Source organism: Pteropus alecto, unplaced genomic scaffold (genome assembly GCF_000325575.1).
Source record: "Pteropus alecto unplaced genomic scaffold, ASM32557v1 scaffold95, whole genome shotgun sequence".
Lineage (NCBI taxonomy): Eukaryota > Metazoa > Chordata > Mammalia > Chiroptera > Pteropodidae > Pteropus > Pteropus alecto.
Window position 1 is genome coordinate 15,833,419 of NW_006441071.1, and position 6,000 is coordinate 15,839,418.

A 6,000-nucleotide genomic window follows, 5' to 3' on the forward strand; every position below is an offset into this window, starting at 1 on the left:
AATGTCCCAGCATTGCCTGATATCAAGGCTTACGGCAACTTTTCTAATGATTCCTCAAAAAAGGGCTGCTGAAAGACACACTGGATTACAAAGTGTAAAAGTTTTCTGTGGCTGTTTCTTAAACTATTTCCTATCCTCTCGATATTGTAAGCTGAGGACATAATACAAACTAATTCAGTAGAAAAAATCTGAGGCAAAAGGAAGTACAGCATTCTAAGTATTCAATATTTTGAAGGAACTAGTGTGCAAAATCCTTTAGAATTTCATGAATGAACACTATTTCTCCAAAACAAGTTTTCATTCATAGCTGGAGCAGGTCAAGTGCTCAGGAAGAACTCAGAAAGCAACATTCAACACCACCACTTGAGGGTTGTCTACCTACTATAAGTCAACCGAGCAGAAATTTCAACATTCTCATAAAAATTACAGAACCTATGTAAGACTCTTGCCTGGATAGATACCCTCTCATTTCATACAAAAAGAGTGTGAGGAAACCTGTAGGAATGGCCAAGATTCCCTTATTTCCTTCCCCGTCCCCTCCCCACCCCACCCTCCCCCAATGCAAAAGAGTTCTGAACTTCCCCAACATGTAAGATGAATAACCAACCAATCAAGGCACTGAAGTTCTTTGTCTCACAGTAAGTATAATTATAATTTGCTATCTTTCTTTAAAGGACTCTGACTTTGTACTTTTTAAATGATGAGAGAAATTTTCTAGTAAGGATATTAGCAATAGCTCAGCAATTTCACTTTTGAAAGAAAAATACCGAGGCACATTTAATAAGCCCTAACAAATTTTACTTTTGCTAAAAGCTGCCATCTCAACCCTTCTCTTGACAGCACTATCTGCCTTTAATTGGCTGCCAAGACCATATAAATTCAGGCAATTAAACAAAAACCAATGACCAATGAGATAGTGGCAATACATGGAAAATCAAGAAACAAAAGTCAAAAAAGTAATGAGTAATTTCTTGATTAAAATACAGATCTAGACATCAGAGAAACAATGAGTGGAAAGTTACCAAATTGTGGGTACAGCTCTCCAGTTCATAAAAAATTAATAAGCTCTGCACAAAAATTAGATGCTGTTTTCCATATCTAGGCAGATTTCTGATGCATAACCCTTTCAAAACAACCCCTGAAATACAGATTTAATCAATTCTAAAAACTGTTCCTGCGTCAGCATACAGGCTATTAAACCTCTTAGAATTAAATACAGTTTTCCATCGTGGTAGATTATGTTGTTGTTTCAGTTACTTGCTGCCTCCCCATAACAGGCTTTACCTCCCATTGTCACGTGGCTCATAGCGTCTCCAAATGGAAAATCATTGTATTTCCCTATCCCATTGTTGGTAGGCTTAGCCATGTGACTTGCTTCAGCCAACTGAAAGCAAGTGAAACTGACATACAGTCAGAAGCATTAAGAGCCATGAATGGACTGGTCATTTCCTTTCTCACTCTTTCAGACTCGCATGGCACACTCAGCCTGGATCTAGAATAAAGACCCTAGAGCAGAGTCATAGCTGTCATGGACAGTGAACAGGAAATTAAAATGTTATTTTAAGCCACTGAGCATCATCCAGTCTAAGCTGAGAAATGAAACAACACTTAATTTTTTTAAATGTTTTAATTCTCAATGGAACACATACCTAGAGCAGCCTAATTAAGGTAGATGGACAAGCAGGTCTTACCACCAGCCACTTTTCATACTAACCACCAGCATAATGAATATAATAAACTGAACATAACATCTGCCTTTTTCTAATTAACCTTTTTGCCTTATAAATATGTGTTTTAGGGGGAAGGGGAAAACTTAAGTTACTGACCTTTAGAAGACCTTCTTGAGAACAATGGCAGGTTCAAAGAAGATAAGGTTCAACAGCTCACTCTTCCACAGTCACGTAATTAATCTCTAACTGATGGGGAGAAAAAACAAGAATCAAGGTTATAAACTTAACCGGCACACCAGTTTCCCCACAAAACAAGGAAACGCAATTGCCTGGGATTTCATGGGATGTAGGAATCATTCCCCAAAAAGCCTAGGTTCATTTTAGCTTTTTAGTATTAGCCACTGCCTACTGTAAGATCTGATGATACAAATAGTTTTTCAAATGATCAATTAAAACAGAACTAGATGAAAATTACTAGGACTCTCGATTTTTTCCTAGAAGCCAAAGGAGAAAAAATAAGCCCAGAGTTAAGACTACTCTCATAGCTACTCTGATGAAAAAATATATAAATTCATTTAAAAAATTAATTTCAGAAGAAAAAAACATTCAACGCCACCTCTTGCAAATTTGTGATGAGGTGTGTTGCTAAGCTAGAAGTCCAGAGAAACTCAGAACACTTACTTACTAGACTAAGCTCACCGGCTGTCATATCCAGAGGCTGTGGTCAGTCATGAAAAAAAAAGGTACAGTGAGAAGGTACCTAGTGCAAGGTCAAGAGCAAAGCTAAGAAATCCCATACAGGCATAAGCCAAGTCAAGGTTTACAGACCTTACAAGTTGTAAATCTACAGTTTACCCAAGAGACTGGAGGAGAGATAATGCTATATACTAACTACACTCTGCCTTGAAAAGTCCTGAATCCAGGAGCCCATGGTTCTCCCTACCAGGATTAGCAAGCCTGTAATAGATATCAGAAAGGCTTTTTGTACTGCTAAAATCAAATCAAGTTAGGAACAGTATTTCATATTATTTGATACAAAGTTATACCCAGAAGGTATGAATTTTCATGGATTTGGGGAATTTTTCCATAATCTTAAAGTGGTACAAGGTAACGACAGTCTTGCCTTTGGCAGGACTAGTCTGTGGTGGATCTTGGTAAAACCAGAGCTCGGGGAGAGACGCAGCAAGAAATTAGCGTCCAGCGGCTTGAGGTGTCCTGTTTGAAAGCAGATATTAGAGTCTGATTTGCTTGGAAGGGAACAAAGAATTTCCTGGGGACATTTTTCCTTGATCCAAATAACGGCTGGAAAAAAATGGGAGGAAGCATTCAGCGGGGAAAAATGTGGTAGGATGGCAACCATTTTCTTTTCACACATTTCCCTTTTTTTAAAAAAAAAAAATCCACCCATCCTTAGCCTTGGCTGCTCTGTTTCCTACATGAGCCCAGACTCTCTGGCCACAGTTGATTGGAACACAGTGAGGACAAGGAAGCATACACTAAGCCAATCAACAGGAAGAGAGAGAGGGCCAGGGAGAGTGAACTATAAGGTATAAAATAGGAATTAGGCTTGAAATGGGAGCTAGTCATGAGAAGCAAGGGCTGGGCTGCCATTTTCTACCACCTGTGAGCTGAAGCAGAGAAAAGTGGTCTACAGAGAAAAGCCAAGGAATGGTACAAATGCTGAAGGTACCATGAGTGCCCCAAGGAAATCATAATCATAACTTCAGGTCTTAACTGCCCATCTCCCAGGAGGACTGGCTGGGCTACCATGCTCGTGGGTTTCACTGGGTTCTTTCCAAGAAATTCCTTACAGTTGATGCGGGTTTAAGCCAGTTTAAATGAGTTTCTTTTCTGCAGCCAATAAGCCTAATCGGTTTATTTTAAATTTTGGTTTATTTCTTTTTAAATGTTTGATCTTAATAAACCTTTTAAATTAAAAAATAACATACATACTATAAAATACATAAATCTTATTTATCATAATGAATTCTTATAGATGAACACATCTGTCATCAGCAACTAGATCAAAAAATAGAGATCAAGACCCCACAAGCTTCCCTATGCCTCTTCCCAGTAATTATATCCCTTGCACACCCCGGCCCTATTCTGACCTCTGTCACCATTCATTACTTTTGCCTCTTTTTGAGCTGCATATAAATGAAACCATACAATATGTACACTTGCTTCTGACTTCTTTTACTCGATGTAATATCTATGAGATTCACCGTGTTGTTCTGTGTAGCAGTAACTTGTTCTTTTTTATTGCTTTGTAGTATTTCACTGTATAACCATACTACAACTTATTTACTCATTTGTGGATATTTCAATTGTTTCTACTATTCCACGATGAACATTCTTATGTTTCTGGCACACATATGCACTCATTCTTGTTGGGCATATATATCTAGGAGTGTAAGTACTGAATCATAGGATATGTATTTGTTCAGCTTTATAGATTAGTCCTTTAGCTTTCCAAAGTAGTTATATCAATTTACATTTCCACATGCAGTGTAGGAGGGTTTAAGCTTTTCTATATCTCCATTAATGTTTTGTTATCACGGTTTGTTTTTGTTTTTTTTAATTTTAGCCAATTGGGTAAGCATATATAAGTATATATCTTATAGTAGTAGTTTAATTTGCACTTTCCTGATGATTGATACTGAATTCTTCTTTTCTTTTTTAAAAATTAGGTTTCCTGTTTTTCTTGTTTATTTGCAGCAGTTCTTTACATATGCTGGACAAGTTGCTTGATGGATAATGGATGACAAATATCTACTACTTTTTGATTTGTCTTTTCACTCTTAATTTGTACTGCTGAACAAAAGTTCTTAATTATAATGAACACGAGAACAGGCAAAATAGCACATGTTGCTGTGAGAAATACATCCAATCTTTTAGGTCTATACAGCCACTGATGTAAGGAACATGAACTAGTCAACTTTATAGCACCCAGCCCTTACATAGGTCCTGGACTATAAATACAATGTTACTATCCTCACTTCCCCAGAGCTTCAGATACAAGGAATCGCCAGTTTAACCAATAATGTGCCTATAGTTTATCAAGTGTACTTATGCATTATACCCTGGAAACACTGCTATAAATGGTGAATGGTCTGCATCACCAGCCCCTAAAAGTCCCACAGCATGCTTCCAGCAGTTTGGCATGACAGCAGTCCTGTGCAATATTTCCCCCAGAAGAGATGTTCTCAGCATCAACTTGGGGTCCCAAGAACATATCTCATCTCTCCCCATCCTAATGCCCCTAGAGACAAGTACCCGACTTCCACAACTGCCCAGCAATTACCCATTATCTTAAGCAACCAGTGAAGTTTCCTTGTCCTGAGGCAGCAGGAAGAGCAAGGAGCTTCTCAAGTGACCAAAGTTCAACAAAGCTCGAGTAAGGCTCATACATCTATTATCTCACTGATCATCCCAGCTCCTCTGTGACTTTCTCTTTATCCCCATGTTACAGGCAGAGAAAGATTATTTCACTCAGCCAAAACAATTGTGGGAGAGCTTAGAGAGAAGGGAGAAGGGTGGTGACACTTCATGGAGTTGGAGTTTCCCCCTGGACCCAGGCCTCTGAGTCTGCCTTTGCCCTTTTACCTGCTCCCAAGGTTCTTCTTGGATCCACTGTATGTTACCTGAGATCACAGCCCTTACTCTGCTCCTCTGGCCATAAGCAAACAAGACATCTCTTTTAAGATCTCTTTTCAGGGAGTCTTATAGTCAGGAAATACTATATCCTGGGTGTTCCTCCCTTTATCTACCCTCCCTGCTTCCCATCCCCGCTTCTCCTTCTCCTCCCCTCCCCACACCAAGACACACTTAAACAAAATGGCATAATGATATCATTGTTTCTTTTCAGACAGAGCAAAGGAAACATACGCCTAGCAGGAAACAGGAGAGTTGAGACCTTAGACAGAGACCAAGAGTCTAACCAGTGCCTTATACTGAATCTCATCCCTTCAATATGACCAGATAAAAAATAAAGGTAAAAAAATGGGGAATAAGTGGGAAAGGAAAGCTGCTAGGGGTCGATGGGGGTCAACAAGAGAAAAGGAGAGGCTGAGGATGAAGCATGGATTCAGCACCTCCAATCCAGCCTGGGGCCCAGGCTTAAACAGACATAACATGTGAGTTAACAGCTTTAAGTCGGGACTTAAAACGCAAAAAGGTGAACACAGTTATTTGGTCAAATTGGATGTGAGGCCAGAGGTTACAACACTTCCTTTGAAAGAAAATGATTCATAAACTATAAACTATGTAAACTTCAAGCCCCTTAAGCAATATTTCCTCCTTTCGCTGGAGAAGCTGACAGAGCAGGAAA

The 6,000-nt window shown here is 39.0% G+C and overlaps 1 protein-coding gene across 6 annotated transcripts in view; it reads right to left on the bottom strand.

The window, feature by feature from the left end:
• The window catches only part of KANK1 (KN motif and ankyrin repeat domains 1), a 179,116-nt gene that overhangs the window by 162,686 nt on the left and 10,430 nt on the right, over positions 1-6,000 (bottom strand). For all 6 annotated transcript variants that reach the window (XM_025051446.1, XM_015594504.2, XM_025051443.1 and 3 more), the window contains one exon: positions 1,827-1,916. The gene's annotated coding sequence lies outside the window, so the exon portion shown is untranslated. The remainder of the gene's footprint in view (positions 1-1,826; positions 1,917-6,000) is intronic.